This window comes from Pseudophryne corroboree, chromosome 2, assembly GCF_028390025.1.
Source record: "Pseudophryne corroboree isolate aPseCor3 chromosome 2, aPseCor3.hap2, whole genome shotgun sequence".
Classification (NCBI taxonomy): domain Eukaryota; kingdom Metazoa; phylum Chordata; class Amphibia; order Anura; family Myobatrachidae; genus Pseudophryne; species Pseudophryne corroboree.
The window spans coordinates 743,787,525-743,805,922 of record NC_086445.1 but is presented as its reverse complement, the minus strand read 5'-3'; the positions used below and the strand labels follow the sequence as shown (position 1 = coordinate 743,805,922).

General features: G+C 44.1%; 1 protein-coding gene across 2 annotated transcripts in view; it reads left to right on the top strand.

The window, feature by feature from the left end:
• The window catches only part of PTPN22 (protein tyrosine phosphatase non-receptor type 22), a 386,022-nt gene that overhangs the window by 38,052 nt on the left and 329,572 nt on the right, over positions 1 to 18,398 (top strand). The window lies entirely within an intron of this gene.

Below are 18,398 nucleotides of genomic sequence, written 5' to 3'. Positions count from 1 at the left end.
TAGTGCTTACTTTCTATTTTAACCTTTAGATATATCTAAATTATTTATATTCAAACCTGTTCTATCTTTACACACCCTGGTGAGACACTATCATTTCCATTTCCTGTAGGAAAATATGACATGTGTGTCTGTGCAATGCAGCATTACAGGTCCTCTATTAACTAGCACGTTACTAATAATGAATTAGTTGACAAGTAGACAAATACATTTTACTACTATGCCCTACTTTCCCATGCATGTTTTTTTAATCATTCAATTCCTTAAGCACAGCCGACCCCACATCCCGGAGCCTGGAGTCCGCGTTCCAGCCTCAGTCTCTTCAAAGAATTTGGGTTCTGGGAGCATTTATACAACAGATTAAATAAAATTATTTTTATTTCACCAAAAAAGCAAAAGGTTACAACACTTATTTTAGAAAGGAACGAAAAGTAGTGGTTACAAGATGAAAGCGTTACAAAGAATATACATATAGGTAAGCAAAGGGTAAATAAAAATAGCATTAATTGAGATCCTTTAAGGTGCATACACACGGAGAGATTTTGACTATGAGAGATTTTGTTTGAGCGATTTCCCTTGAACTGGCAGTAGGAGATTTTGACTAACTTTTATAGCGATTTTGACTAACTTTACCAGCGATTTTGGCTATGAGCGATTTTGGCTAACTCATTTAAGCAAGGGGATGCTTTTTCTTTTCCAGCGACATAGCCAAAATTGACTTGCCTGCACAGTCTATTTTTAGCAGCGATAGCGACCTGGCGGGGGCACGCATCGCTATCGCTGGCTGTGTACACACAGAGTGATATGCACTAACTTTCTGAGCGATTTTGACTATATAGTCAAAATCGCTCGGTTATATCGCTCCATGTGTATGGACCTTAACACTCAGCTAGGTCTGTCCGCAGGGTAACGGTGGGAAACGTGTAAAAGCTACAGGCAAAAACCCATATGTGATGGACCCTCAGTTTTCAACCAAAAACACCAGCTGCAAATACTTTTTATCACCAGAGTATCACACCTGTAGTGATGTTATCTGAGGCCCTGCTAATTGGCTGATTTAATAAGTAATCCGGGGACCTCCCATGACTTTCTCTTATGACTTATAACTCACATTCACATATTTGGGCATAACTTCCCCCGCAAGAAGATGGGGAACCTTTTTTCTATCAAGGGCCATTTGGATATTTATAAAATCCTTCGGGAGCCATACAAAAATTATCAATTTAAAAATTAGCCTGCCCCCACAGTAGTTATTCCCCCAGTAGCTATGCCCCTTAGTGATACTGGGTGCATGCCAAAACATGGGTGTAGCCAATTAAAATGGGACGTGATACACATATGCCACCAATAGTGCTGTGCCAGATACACATATGCCACTGCAGTGCCAGATACACATATGCTGCCACAGTGCCAGATACACAAATGCCCCACAGTGTCAGATACACAAATGCCCCACAGTGTCAGATACACAAATGCTCCACAGTGCCAGATACACAAATGCCCCACAGTGCCAGATACACAAATGCCCCACAGTGCCAGATACGCAAATGCCCCACAGTGCCAGATACACATTGCCCCACAGTATCAGATACACAAATGCCCCACAGTGCCAGATACACAAATGCCCCACAGTGCCAGATACACAAATGCCCCACAGTGTCAGATACACAAATGCTCCACAGTGCCAGATACACAAATGCCCCACAGTGCCAGATACACAAAGCCCCAAAGTGCCAGATACACAAATGCCCCACAGTGCCAGATTCACATTGCCCCACACATGCCCCCACCACCCCACTGTGCTGCTCACCGCTGCGGCTGCTGCTGTGTGTCAGGGGAGGGGAGGAGAGCGCAGCGTGTGCCTCTCCTGCCCCTTAGTGCTCCGTCTGGCGGCGGCGTGTGTCAGGGGTCAGGGCAGGGAGGAGAGCGCAGCTATGTCAGGTGGCGGCGGCGTGTAGGACCTCAAACCAGCCACTGGTTTGTGAGCAAATCCGAGCTCGCGGACCGGCAGCGGAGGCTACTGATTGGCTGCCGGTCCACGAGCTCTGATTGGCTCACGAACCGGCGGCGGCTGGTTTGAGATCATACCCGCCGCTACTGCCGGACATAGCTGCGCTCTTCTCCCTGCCCTGACAACTGAGACACGCCGCCGCTGGACTGAGGGGCGGCGTGTCTTGCTGACACACAGCAGCGGGTGGACCATAAAAAACGGCTTTGCGGGCCGGAGTTTCCCCACCCCTGATCTAATATATGGGGTGTCCATATTACTCTCTGCTATTTTAGCAACCATAGGATTATAAATATCATGTGTTTGTGACATGAGATAGTGGAGAGATTTTATATCTTGGAAACTATGCTTCTCATAGATATGAAAAACACAGTCCACCTCCGCATTTACTACGTCTATGGGTAAAACTTATATGCATTTAGGGAGTATGGAAATATTAATTTGACTCCATATACCACATCAAAGCTAAGAAGGCTTTCATTCGCCCTTATGTCTAAGCTGCCGTTTGGCTCAAACCTGAATACAGATGTGGTCTGATGATCCCTCATGGGGTGCTTCCCTTGAGATACCAACACAGATAAAGACTGTCCTGTCAGGTAATTGGCCCATTCCCTTGAATTCCATAAACTGTACAGACAGACAACAAAAGGCCTTCCTAGGCCTGAATTAACAGTGACATGTTAATGATAACTGGTGATAGCAAAAGCTCTTCCTTTATCTGCCAGGGATCAAAGTTACCCTTATTGAATGAACATTTAAATTGAACATCTAGTAATATTCATGCTAGTATCACAGGCAAACTATAACTGGCACTATCGTAATCAATATTGCCTACCTTGGGGCCCATTTATCAAGCCTTGGAGAGTGATAAATATCACGGTGATAATGTACCAGCCAACCAGCTCGTAACTGTCATGTTACAGGCTGTGCTTGAAAAATAGTAGACAAAAAAGACTGCTGCACAGGTTCATGCTGGTAAACCAACCAATAATTTATATTATTTTATTGTACTTATTTTATCATAGCAAGTGTATTGGGGGTGTGCTACCCACTACCAATGAGACAGTAGACACAAGAAAAAAGAGAGGGTAGTGTTTGGGTACACTGCCAGTATCCAATTTAACTGACACAATAAAACGTAACTTTTATTAGTTATATATTTAAAGCATTTATAGTTTCCCCCTTGGGAATTAAAAAATAGGTTAGCGAAATATTAGTTAAAATGACAGAATATAAAGAAAGATTGAGAATATTAAAAACTTGTGCCGGGACCCTTCCAAACAGTCTAGTGCTCCTTAGTAAGTTCTGTGTTGCAAATTTAATTCCACTCTATGGGGGGTATTCAATTGTTTGAAAAGTCAGTTGGGTGTCTTTTTCCTATCTAATAGAAAGGAAGAAACAGACACCCAAATGACATTTCAAACAATTGAATTCCCCCCTTTGAGTGTTGGGCAATATACAGTATTGGACTAGATATCTGAACAGGGTATCTTGTATTTTTGTTGTTCTTATACACTTATACACTGGGTGACTTTAATGAAGAAGATTATAATTCAACCAGCCAGTGGCGGATCCAGTGCCCCCCCCTGTCATGTCTGGCACTTAAAAAAAAAAAAAAAAAAAAGCAGTCCCTTGAAAAAAGAAGCGGCGGCGCAGTTCACTGGCGCCCGCCGCGATGAAGGGCCCAGTGGCAGCGGCAGCAGTAATGAGTCAGAGTGACTCATTACAGTACGCTGCAGGCAGCCGGCTGTAGTAAAGCTGGAAGTCTCTGAGGAGAGGGGAGGCTTTCCCCTTCTCTCTCCTCCCCTCCTCCACGGTCCAGCCACAAGCGACATGCGACTGACCGGCAGCCGCTGGTGCTTGGCGGGCCGCACATGAATCAGGCAGGCGACTCGGCAGCACCCGGACTTGGTGGGGCAGCAGCAGCCCTCATGGGCACAAGGTCAGTGAGAGGGCTTCAGGACAGGGAAGTGGGCAGCACTGACTATCTTCTCTGGTGCAGCCACATAAATAGATTAATATATGTATGTGTATATGTATGTATGTATGTGTATATATATATATATATATATATATATATATATACACACACACACACACACACACACACACACACACACACACACACACACACACACACACACACATACTGTTTGTGTTTGTGTGTATATATATATACACTGCTCAAAAAAATTAAGGGAACACTAAAATAACACATCCTAGATCTGAATGAATGAAATATTCTTATTAAATACTTTGTTCTTTACATAGTTGAATGTGCTGACAACAAAATCACACAAAAATTATCAATCAAAATCAAATTTATTAACCCATGGAGGTCTGGATTTGGAGTCACCCTCAAAATTAAAGTGGAAAAACACACTACAGGCTGATCCAACTTTGATGTAATGTCCTTAAAACAAGTCAAAATGAGGCTCAGTAGTGTGTGTGGCCTCCACGTGCCTGTATGACCTCCCTACAACCCACACAAATGGCTCAGGCAGTGCAGCTCATCCAGGATGGCACATCAATGCGAGCTGTGGCAAGAAGGTTTGCTGTGTCTGTCAGGGTAGTGTCCAGAGCATGGAGGCGCTACCAGGAGACAGGCCAGTACACCAGGAGACGTGGAGGAGGCCGTAAGAGGGCAACAACCCAGCAGCAGGACCGCTACCTCCACCTTTGCGCAAGGAGGAACAGGAGGAGCACTGCCAGAGCCCTGCAAAATGACCTCTAGCAAGCTACAAATGTGCATGTGTCTACTAAAACGATCTGAAACAGACTCCATGAGGGTGGTATGAAGGCCCGACGCCCACAGGTGGGGGCTGTGCTTACAGCCCAACACCGTGCAGGACGTTTGGCATTTGCCAGAGAACACCAAGATTGGCAAATTCGCCACTGGCGCCCTGTGCTCTTCACAGATGAAAGCAGGTTCTCACTGAGCACATGTGACAGACGTGACAGAGTCTGGAGACGCCAAGGAGAACGTTCTGCTGCCTGCAACATCCTCCAGCATGACCGGTTTGGCAGTGGGTCAGTAATTGTGTGGGGTGGCATTTCTTTGGGGGGCCGCACAGCCTTCCATGTGCTCGCCAGAGGTAGCCTGACTGCCATTAGGTACCGAGATGAGATCCTCAGACCCCTTGTGAGACCATATGCTGGTGCAGTTGGCCCTGGGTTCCTCCTAATGCAAGACAATGCTAGACCTCATGTGGCTGGAGTGTGTCAGCAGTTCCTGCAAGATGAAGCCATTGATGCTATGGACTGGCCCGCCCGTTCCCCAGACCTGAATCCAATTGAGCACATCTGGGACATCATGTCTCGCTCCATCCACCAATGCCACGTTGCACCACAGACTGTCCAGGAGTTGGCGGATGCTTTAGTCCAGGTCTGGGAGGAGATCCCTCAGGAGACCATCCGCCACCTCATCAGGAGCATGCCCAGGCATTGTAGGGAGGTCATATAAGCACGTGGAGGCCACAGACACTACTGAGCCTCATTTTGACTTGTTTTAAGGACATTACATCAAAGTTGGATCAGCCCGCAGTGTGTTTTTCCACTTTAATTTTGAGGGTGACTCCAAATCCAGACCACCATGGGTTAATAAATTTGATTTCCATTGATAATTTTTGTGTGATTTTGTTGTCAGCACATTCAACTATGTAAAGAACAAAGTATTTAATAAGAATATTTCATTCATTCAGATCTAGGATGTGTTATTTTAGTGTTCCCTTTATTTTTTTGGAGCAGTGTATATATATACTGTATATACACACATACTGTTTGTGTGTGTGTGTGTGTGTGTGTGTGTGTGTGTGTGTGTGTATATATATATATATATATATATATATGCACATGTGCTTTACCGATTTTTAGATAGGATATATTAGGCTGTTTGCTGGGTTCAGTAGCCCCTGCCTCCCCCCCACCCCCACCCCCCTCTCTCTCTCTCTCTCTCTCTCTCTCTCTCTCCCCCTCTCTCCCCCTCTCTCCCCCCCCCTCTCGCTTTCTCGTTCCCTCTCCTCTCAGTTATTGTGTTAAGCTTCCATGTTTTCTTCTGTCTGTTTCCCCAGCGATACTTTCCCTTCATGTCTCTGTAAACTTCACTACAAATGTCTCACTACTCCCTCCTACTCCTACAGAGACCTTAGGTACCCACTGCCACCTCCCCCTGGCATCACCCACTTTTTCCTCGTCACCCTTTCCTCGGTGTTACCCACACTGCCTCTCATTGTCACCCTCTCTCTGTCACCCACTGCCTCTCCGTCTCCCACTATGTCTCCTTCACCCACTGCCTCACGCTCTTCCTCTCCCCTGAGTCACTATAAACCCATCACCCTCTCTCTCCTGTTACCCTCTGCCTCTCCAAAGTGTCACCCTCTTCCCGTCTTATGAATATGACATTCCCTTTGAGGCCATGACCCTTGTTGCTAGGTCATGCCCTTGTTGTGAGGCCACGCGCATCTTCATGGGACCGCACGCCGAAGGCGTGCTTAAGGTGCCCCCCCTGTCATTTTTTCCTGGATCGGCCCCTGCAACCAGCTGTGAATGACAGGAGCGGATTGGTTGGTACTTTATCACTGTGCAATTTATCACTTTCCAAGGCTTGATAAATCTGGGAACTAATATCTCTGATCCTCACAGGTCGATATGGGGGGGAGGGGCTACAGTCTGATCAGCCTATTGGTCTATCGGTGCTGCTTCCTAAAAGGGAGTGTGCTAATATGCAGGGCAATGTAATGACCATTCTCACACCTGCAGCTATCGATTTTGTTGCCCATACACCACAGCAGGAACAGCTCTGTCTCCGACTGTGGCGGCTGCCGGCTACGGCCTGCATAGAAGTACTCGCAGTAATAGCAATATCTCGCACATGCCCAGTGGATCCAGCCGGGGGAGAGACACAGCCTATCAGCACTAGGCTGATGCATTGTGTACTCAGGGCCGGTGCAAGGTTTCTTGGCACCCTAGGCAAAACCTCTGCCTGCTGCCCCCCAACAACACCAATTACCCACTTTCCCAGTCAATAAGGTGAAAGTGCATGGACAGCTTCTTATATGTTTCCCAGCCGTCTAACTGCATTGAGTACAACAAGAATGTCTCTCTCAGAGACATCCTTATGTGATGGGCAAACTCAGTGGCTCTCCCTTCCCAGATTCTGGCACTCTACCCAGTTTAAATTTTAACCAAGGTTAGCTTCAGGCGCAAACGGGCTGTTGTTCTAATTAAGCTGCCGCTATAGTTACAAGATTAGTCAATCCTGTGAATAAACAACAAAAACCATATAGATCATAGGTTCTCAAACTCGGTCCTCAGGACCCCACACAGTGCATGTTTTGCAGGTCTCCTCACAGAATCACAAGTGAAATAATTAGCTCCACCTGTGGACCTTTTAAAATGTGTCAGTGAGTAATGAATACACCTGTGCACCTGCTGGGTTACCTGCAAAACATGCACTGTGTGGGGTCCTGAGGACCGAGTTTGAGAACCTCTGATATAGATGATAGCGGCGCTAATAGTAGGCAATTAGATCAATATAAATATATACCACAAATAGATGGATGGAATGAAGGGTGAATTTTCTTTAAAAATTTAATAAGAACAATTCATTACAAACAGTGAAGAATAAAAAAGTTAAAATACCAAGAATCACCAATAGTGCTGCTAGATTTAGTGGTGTCTGTTCCTTTAAATGTATGGACTGCAGATAGGTGTACGGAATTGGCACTAGGAACTGATGGCACAGTCCTTGTAGACAATATATTATATATATGTATATATATATATATATATATATTTATATATATTTTATATATATATATATATATATATATATATATGTTTATATTGATCTAATTGCCTACTATTAGCGCCGCTATCATCTATATGGTTTTTGTCACTCTACCCAGTTGCCTATCTCTTTCTATTTCATTCTGTCTGTCATACATACTGTACATACATATCCATACACTGCCTATTTCATATATACATTCATACATACTCTGTCTCACTCATATTCCTTCACATCTATATACTTTTTGTCTCTCTCATTCTCGCTTTCTTTTACACACATACTATCTCCCTTTATTTCTGCCACACACCTCTATCTCTTATACATACATATATACATCCATACACTGCCTCTCTCATATATACAGTCATACATACACTGCCTCTCTCATATACATTCATACATACATACAGTACACTGCTTCTCGTATATACATTCATACATACACTGCCTCTCCCATATGTATGTACGTACATACACTGCCTCCTCTCATATATACATTCATACATACACTGCCTCTCACATACATACATACATACATACATACCCTGCCTCTCATATATACATTCATACATACACTGCCTCTCACATATACATTCATACATACACTGCCTCTCATATATACATTCATACATACACTGCCTCTCATGTACATACATACCCTGCCTCTCTCATATATACATTCATACATACACTGCCTCTCACATACATACCCTGCCTCTCTCATATATGCATTCATACATACACTGCCTCTCTCGTTCGTACGTACATACGTACACTGCCTCTCTCATATGTACATTCATAAATACACTGCCTCTCTCGTATATACATTTATACATACACTGCCTCTCATATGCATACATATATATAATACCTCTCATTTACATACATATATACACTGCCTCTCTCGTTCGTACGTGCATACGTACGTACGTACGTACGTACGTACATATGTACGTACGTACGTACGTACGTACGTAGCCTCTTTCATCCATCCATCCACTGTCTCTCTCATATATACATTGCCTCTCACATATGTACATCCATATACTGCCTCTCACATATATATATATACACACACACACACACACACACACACACAACATTGCACTTCCTTGTGTACTGTATACATACATGTGCGGCCTCTCTCATTCATACATACATATATGGCCTTTCTCATACATACATAAATATACGGCCTCTCTCATACATACATACATACATACCCTCTCTCATACATACATACATACATATACGGCCTCTCTCATACATACATACATACATATACGGCCTCTCTCATACATACATACATACATATACGGCCTCTCTCATACATACATACATACGTACATACACGGCCTCTCTCATACATACATACATACATACATACATACATATACGGCCTCTCTCATACATACATACATATACGGCCTCTCTCATACATACATACATATACGGCCTCTCTCATACATACATATATACATATACGGCCTCTCTCATACATACATATATACATATACGGCCTCTCTCATACATACATATACGGCCTCTCTCATACATACATATATGGCCTCTCTCATACATACATTAAATATATGGCCTCTCTCATACATACATACATATACGGCCTCTCTCATACATACATACGTACATACACGGCTTCTCTCATACATACATACATACATATACGGCCTCTCTCATACATACATACATACATACATACATACATACATACATACATATATACATATACAGCCTCTCTCATACATACATATACGGCCTCTCTCATACATACATATACGGCCTCTCTCATACATACATAAATATACGGCCTCTCTCATACATACATACATACATATACGGCCTCTCTCATACATACATATACGGCCTCTCTCATACATACATAAATATACGGCCTCTCTCATACATACATAAATATACGGCCTCTCTCATACATACATAAATATACGGCCTCTCTCATACATACATACATACATACATATATACATACATATACTGCCTCTCTCATACTTACATATACGGCCTCTCTCATACATACATAAATATACGGCCTCTCTCATACATACATACATACATACATACATACATATACGGCCTCTCATACATACATACATACATATACGGCCTCTCATACATACATACATACATATACGGCCTCTCATACATAAATACATATATGGCCTCTCTCATACATACACACATACATACATACATATACAGCCTCTCTCATACATACATACATACATACATATACAGCTTCTCTCATACATACATACATACATACATACATACATATACAGCTTCTCTCATACATACATACATATACAGCTTCTCTCATACATACATATACGGCCTCTCTCATACATACATATACGGCCTCCCTCATACATACATAAATATACGGCCTCTCTCATACATACTGTACATACATACATACATACACATACATACATACATACATACAGGGCCGGCGCTACCACTAGGCAGCTTTAGGCAGCTGGCTAGGGCGGCAGCCGCTGGAGGGCGCCTCTTATTTAGCCCAACATTAAAATGAAAGACGTTTCTTTAACATCTTTCAACTACTGTACCTGATGCCGGTGACAGCAGCGGCCACCACTTTTCCCCCAGCAACCCAAAGCACTGTTCATTTTTTACTTAATATTTCCAGGGGGGAGGTGATTGAGAACAAGCGCATGTCAATCAGAGGCAGCAGGTGCCCGCTCCTCACCAGCGGCACGTTAACACCGCCAGCGGCGCTCCGGAGCCAGTGACTGCAATGGGGAGCAGTGCCTCCCCACCAGCAGCAGCAGCGCCAACCTGGCTGGCGGGACCATGAGCCGGTAGACATTGGCAGCTACAAGGAGCAGTAACCCCCCACGCCAACCCAGCCAGCGGTAAGATTACTTTGTGGTGATGCAGCATATGGAGTAGGGCTGCCTGGAGGAGTCACTCCCCGAGAACGTGGTAGTGGTCACAGTGTGCCCTGGCTACATATATGTATGGACTATGGAGGCAGTCAGTGTATTTATGTATGAGAGAGGTAGGGTATGGATATATATGTGTATGGATGTATGTTTGAGAGGCTATGTATGAGAGAGGCTGTATATGTATGTATGTATGTATGTATGAGAGAGGCTGTATATGTATGTATGTATGTATGTACAGTATGTATGAGAGAGGCCGTATATTTATGTATGTATGAGGGAGGCCGTATATGTATGTATGAGAGAAGCTGTATATGTATGTATGTATGTATGTATGAGAGAAGCTGTATATGTATGTATGAGAGAGGCTGTATATGTATGTATGTGTGTATGTATGAGAGAGGCCATATATGTATTTATGTATGAGAGGCCGTATATGTATGTATGTATGTATGTATGTATGTATGAGAGAGGCCGTATATTTATGTATGTATGAGAGAGGCCGTATATTTATGTATGTATGAGAGAGGCCGTATATGTATGTATGAGAGAGGCCGTATATGTATGTATGTATGTATGTATGTATTTATTTATGTATGAGAGAGGCCGTATATTTATGTATGTATGTATGAGAGAGGCCGTATATGTATGTATGAGAGATGCTGTATATGTATATATGTATGTATGTATGAGAGAGGCCGTATATGTATGTATGTATGTATGTATGAGAGAGGCCGTGTATGTACGTATGTATGTATGAGAGAGGCCGTATATGTATGTATGTATGTATGTATGAGAGAGGCGGTATATTTAATGTATGTATGAGAGAGGCCATATATGTATGTATGAGAGAGGCCGTATATGTATGTATGTATGAGAGAGGCCGTATATGTATATATGTATGTATGAGAGAGGCCGTGTATGTATGTATGTATGTATGTATGTATGAGAGAGGCCGTATATGTATGTATGTATGTATGTATGTATGAGAGAGGCCGTATATGTATGTATGTATGTATGTATGAGAGAGGCCGTGTATGTACGTATGTATGTATGTATGTATGTATGTATGAGAGAGGCCGTATATGTATGTATGTATGAGAGAGGACGTATATGTATGTATGTATGACAGAGGCCGTATATGTATGTATGTATGTATGTATGTATGTATGAGAGAGGCTATGTATGTATGTATGTATGTATGTATGAGAGAGGCCGTATATTTATGTATGTATGAGAAAGGCCATATATGTATGTATGAATGAGAGAGGCCGCACATGTATGTATACAGTACACAAGGAAGTGCAATGTTGTGTGTGTGTGTGTGTATCTATATATATATATATATATATGTATGTGAGAGGCAGTATATGGATGTACATATGTGAGAGGCAATGTATATATGAGAGAGACGATGGATGGATGAAAGAGGCTACGTACGTACGTACGTACGTACGTACGTATGCACGTACGAACGAGAGAGGCAGTGTATATATATATGTATATGAGAGGTATTATATATATGTATGCATATGAGAGGCAGTGTATGTATAAATGTATATACGAGAGAGGCAGTGTATTTATGAATGTACATATGAGAGAGGCAGTGTACGTACGTACGTACGTACGTACATACGAGAGAGGCAGTGTATGTATGAATGTATATATGAGAGAGGCAGGGTATGTATGTGAGAGGCAGTGTATGTATGAATGTATATATGAGAGAGGCAGGGTATGTATGTATATGAGAGGCAGTGTATGTATGAATGTATATATGAGAGGCAGTGTATGTATGAATGTATATGTGAGAGGCAGTGTATGTATGAATGTATATATGAGAGGCAGGGTATGTATGTATGTATGTATGTATGTATGTATGTGAGAGGCAGTGTATGTATGAATGTATATATGAGAGGAGGCAGTGTATGTACGTACATACATATGGGAGAGGCAGTGTATGTATGAATGTATATATGAGAGGCAGTGTGTATGTATGAATGTATATATGAGAAGCAGTGTACTGTATGTATGTATGAATGTATATGAGAGAGGCAGTGTATGTATGACTGTATATATGAGAGAGGCAGTGTATGGATGTATATATGTATGTATAAGAGATAGAGGTGTATGGCAGAAATAAAGGGAGATAGTATGTGTGTAAAAGAAAGCGAGAATGAGAGAGACAAAAAGTATATAGATGTGAAGGAATATGAGCGAGACAGAGTATGTATGAATGTATATATGAAATAGGCAGTGTATGGATATGTATGTACAGTATGTATGAGAGACAGAATGAAATAGAAAGAGATAGGCAACTGGGTAGAGTGACAAAAACCATATAGATGATAGCGGCGCTAATAGTAGGCAATTAGATCAATATAAACATATATATATATATATATATATATATATATATATATATAAAATATATATATATATATAAAATAAATATATATATATATATATATATATATATATATACATATATATAATATATTGTCTACAAGGACTGTGCCATCAGTTCCTAGTGCCTATTCCGTACACCTATCTGCAGTCCATACATTTAAAGGAACAGACACCACTAAATCTAGCAGCACTATTGGTGATTCTTGGTATTTTAACTTTTTTATTCTTCACTGTTTGTAATGAATTGTTCTTATTAAATTTTTAAAGAAAATTCACCCTTCATTCCATCCATCTATTTGTGGTATATATTTATATTGATCTAATTGCCTACTATTAGCGCCGCTATCATCTATATCAGAGGTTCTCAAACTCGGTCCTCAGGACCCCACACAGTGCATGTTTTGCAGGTAACCCAGCAGGTGCACAGGTGTATTCATTACTCACTGACACATTTTAAAAGGTCCACAGGTGGAGCTAATTATTTCACTTGTGATTCTGTGAGGAGACCTGCAAAACATGCACTGTGTGGGGTCCTGAGGACCGAGTTTGAGAACCTATGATCTATATGGTTTTTGTTGTTTATTCACAGGATTGACTAATCTTGTAACTATAGCGGCAGCTTAATTAGAACAACAGCCCGTTTGCGCCTGAAGCTAACCTTGGTTAAAATTTAAACTGGGTAGAGTGCCAGAATCTGGGAAGGGAGAGCCACTGAGTTTGCCCATCACATAAGGATGTCTCTGAGAGAGACATTCTTGTTGTACTCAATGCAGTTAGACGGCTGGGAAACATATAAGAAGCCGTCCATGCACTTTCACCTTATTGACTGGGAAAGTGGGTAATTGGTGTTGTTGGGGGGCAGCAGGCAGAGGTTTTGCCTAGGGTGCCAAGAAACCTTGCACCGGCCCTGCATACATATACAGCCTCTCTCATACATACATACATACATACATACATACATACATACATATACAGCCTCTCTCATACATAGCCTCTCAAACATACATCCACATACACATATATATCCATACCCTACCTCTCTCATACATAAATACACTGACTGCCTCCATAGTCCATACATATATGTAGCCAGGGCACACTGTGACCACTACCACGTTCTCGGGGAGTGACTCCTCCAGGCAGCCCTACTCCATATGCCGCATCACCACAAAGTAATCTTACCGCTGGCTGGGTTGGCGTGGGGGGTTACTGCTCCTTGTAGCTGCCAATGTCTACCGGCTCATGGTCCCGCCAGCCAGGTTGGCGCTGCTGCTGCTGGCGGGGAGGCACTGCTCCCCATTGCAGTCACTGGCTCCGGAGCGCCGCTGGCGGTGTTAACGTGCCGCTGGTGAGGAGCGGCACCTGCTGCCTCTGATTGACATGCGCTTGTTCTCAATCACCTCCCCCCTGGAAATATTAAGTAAAAAATGAACAGTGCTTTGGGTTGCTGGGGGAAAAGTGGTGGCCGCTGCTGTCACCGGCATCAGGTACAGTAGTTGAAAGATGTTAAAGAAACGTCTTTCATTTTAATGTTGGGCTAAATAAGAGGCGCCCTCCAGCGGCTGCCGCCCTAGCCAGCTGCCTAAAGCTGCCTAGTGGTAGCGCCGGCCCTGTGTGTACTCCGGTTGGGGTCGTTGGAGGGGAGAGTTTTCACTCCCACGCTTTGGCAAACAAGATGATAATACATCTTGTCATTGTAGCATCCTGCTTCGCCTCGTCAAAGAGGCAAAGCAAAATGCGTTATACCCTAGTATAAAACATCTACCCCACAACCTGTAACATGGCATTTAGGAGCTGACTGGCTGGTACTTTCTCCGTCCACTTTATCTCTCTCCAAAGCTTAATACATAGATCCCGTTGACTGCTGTTTAAAACGTCTTAAAAGAAAATTTGTCATTGCCCAAGCACTGTTGCCAAACAATTAATATGGTGGTGGCCCAAGGTTTCCTATTGAGGCAAAGTGGTTTATTTCTGGATGGCGCATTTCTGTAAAATAATATTGTGGTTTGAGGCACAGAAACTAGGAATGGAAACTATTTAAATACATGGTTAATGTTCTTCCTTATAAATTTGTAAAACTATAAGAACACATACTGTCGTTAATTTAAACAGCAGAAAGAGAAGATGCCACTTTCATTTTGCAAACTAAAATCGCTGGGCAGGTAGCTGATTGATTGTGTATGACCAGATGAAGGGCCTAATTCAGACCTGATAGCAAAAGCAAAATCTCTCTCTAATGGGCAAAACCATGGGCCTAATTCAGACCTGAACAGTGCTGTGCATTTTCGCCAGACAGCCGATGGCCATCTCAGCCCTGCGATTGCCTCTGCCTGATTGACAGGCAGAGGCATTCGCTGGGCGGGAGCGAGTGGGCCGGCGGGCATTTGGCCACCGTTTTAGGGCGCGGTACGGGCAATGCAGGCGTGCCCGGATCATGCGGGGGGTGGGCCGCGGTGGCTGCGTGACATCACACGCAACCGCTGCGACCCTCGCAGAGGTGGGTAGCTCCCTGCCAGCGTGCAGGAGCTGTGCTGGTGGGGAGCTACTCTTCAAGTACAAAAGCATCACCGCTGTGCAATGCTTTTGTACTTGTGCGACGGGACAGGGCCTGACATTTGGGGTGGACTAGCCCTGTGCTGGGCGTCCCGCCGCATGTCAGGGAAGATGATTTTAGATGTGCTAAATTTAGCACATCTACATGATCAGGTCTGAATTAGGCTCCATGTGCTCTGCAGGTGGGGCAGATATAACGTGCACAGAGAGTTATATTTTGGTGGGTTATTTGGTTTCTATGTAGGGTAAATAGTGGCTGCTTTATTTTCTCTTACGTCCTAGAGGATACTGGGGTTCCATTTAGTACCATGGGTATACACTAGTCCACTAGGAGCCATGGGCACTTTAAGAATTTAATACTGTGGGCTGGTTCCTCCCTCTATGCCCCTCCTACCAGACTCAGTTTAGAAGATGTGCCCGGAGGAGCTGGTCTGAAGAGTTTTCTGCATTTATTTTATGTTTGTTATTTTCAGGCAGGGCTGGTTGGCACCAGCCTGTCTGCTTTGTGGGACTTAGGGGGAGGGGGGACCAAACCTCTTGAAGGGTTAATGGTCCCATTCCCCGCTGACAGGACACTGAGCTCCTGAGGGAACTATTCGCAAGCCCCACCACGGCGAGCGTACATTCCCGCAGCAAGCCGCCACCCCTAACAGTGCCAGAAGAAAGAAGAGTGGTGAGTGTCACGATCCGGGTATCTGGACGCCATTTCTTACCCATCAGATGCCTCCTAAGGCTGGCTCAGCGCTCCAGGACCGGATCCCATCTGTTATCCTGATGTTCACATTCCTGCATCCTCTCCTGTCTCCCTGAGACGCTGTCACAGTCACGCCATATTACATCTGGCATGGCGTCTCCCGCGGCCTCCGCCGCCGTCCCTGAGCTTCTGCATGCAGAGTGTCAGAGTGGCGATTACGTCAGCCGCGGCCTCCGCTGTGTCCGCGTGGTTGGATGTGCACTTGTCAGCCTGGCATCCCCTGTCTCCAGTGGCCGGCGCCGCCATTACTGTTTTCATTACCACATGGATTACAAACCAAACTTCCCTCCAAGTGTCTGCATGGGCGCAGCCATCTTGGATTCTGTCAGCTGATCATTTCCTCCAATCTGTTGTCAGTATTGTTAATCTGCATAATTGCCAAGCCAATCCCTTCCTTGCTGCAGGTATAAATACACTGTGCCTGAGCAAGGAAGGCGTCAGTGCTTTGGTTGTCAAACCTAGTTCCTGTTTGTCTCTCTCCTGTGATTGTCTTCCAGGTTCCAGCTCCTGTCTCAAGACTTCCACCATAGAGACCCGCACCAGCATTCCACCTGCGGTGTAGCCTGACTCTCCAATCCATTGTGGATTCATCTGTTTCCAGCTACAACATTACCTGCTTCCAGCCCAGCTTCCAGCAGAGTACAGCTTCTCTTAAAGGGCCGGTGTCCTTTCTACACTTTACCACTCTCCACCGGTATTATTATTTCTCCGCTCTCAAGTTCTACATTTCAGCTCATATTTCATCGCTCCCAAGTTCATTTATTATTTAACTGGTTCCAGCCAGTATCCACTCCGTGCTAACAACAGTCTGGTTCCAGCCAGTATCCACAGCAGCCGTTTTATCTTCAGCAACCCAGCTTTTCCTGGAACACCAGCTGGTACAATCCTGGGTTATCTCCATTGCTACAGTCGGGCCTGGTAAGGACTTTCCATCTAGAAGATTATAAGAACTATCTCACACTACCAGTGCCCTGTGGCTCCTGCCATCCTGTAGTACCCAGGAACTGTATTTATTCTTTGCTGACTTTTACGTTTTCTTTTACTGCTGCTGTGTTGCGGAGTTGTCATAATAAACATCATTGACTTTTATCCAAGTTGTCGTGGTCACGCCTTCGGGTAGTTATTATTCATGTTACTTACATGTCCAGGGGTCTGATACAACCTCCCAGGTTCCGGTACATCTCAGCCCCTACAACTGAGGCTGCCTCCCGTCAACTCAGGCCCTCAGTTGTGACAGTAAGCACTGACCTAATGAATCCAGCCGGAGACCAGGATCAAGCGGCCAGGCCGATGCAAGAACTGGCAGCCCGACTAGAACATCAGGAGGCTGCACAGGGCCACATCATCCGCTGTCTCCAGGATCTCTCTACTCGGCTGGATGGGATTCAGACAACTCTCCGTGGATCAGGCGCTTCTGGTGCGTCAACCACAGTGACTCCAGTTATAACCCCACCCACCTTACCCATTTCTGCTCCACGTCTTCATCTTCCAACGCCAGCAAAATTTGACGGATCTCCAAGATTCTGCAGGGGATTTCTCAACCAGTGTGAGATTCAGTTTGAGCTACAACCTGGCAATTTTCCTAGTGACCGTACAAAAATTGCCTACATTATTTCTCTTCTCAGTGGCTCAGCCCTTGATTGGGCATCACCGTTATGGGAGAGGTCCGACACCCTGCTATCTTCTTACACTGCATTCGTCTCAACATTCAGGCGCATCTTCGACGAGCCAGGCCGGGTAACCTCAGCTTCATCCGAGATTCTCCGTTTACGCCAGGGGTCATGTACTGTAGGACAATATCTGATACAGTTCCAGATCCTGGCATCCGAACTGGCATGGAACGACGAGGCCCTGTATGCTGCATTCTGGCATGGCTTATCTGAGCGTATTAAAGATGAGTTAGCTACCAGAGACTTACCCTCTAAGTTAGATGAGCTAATCTCACTC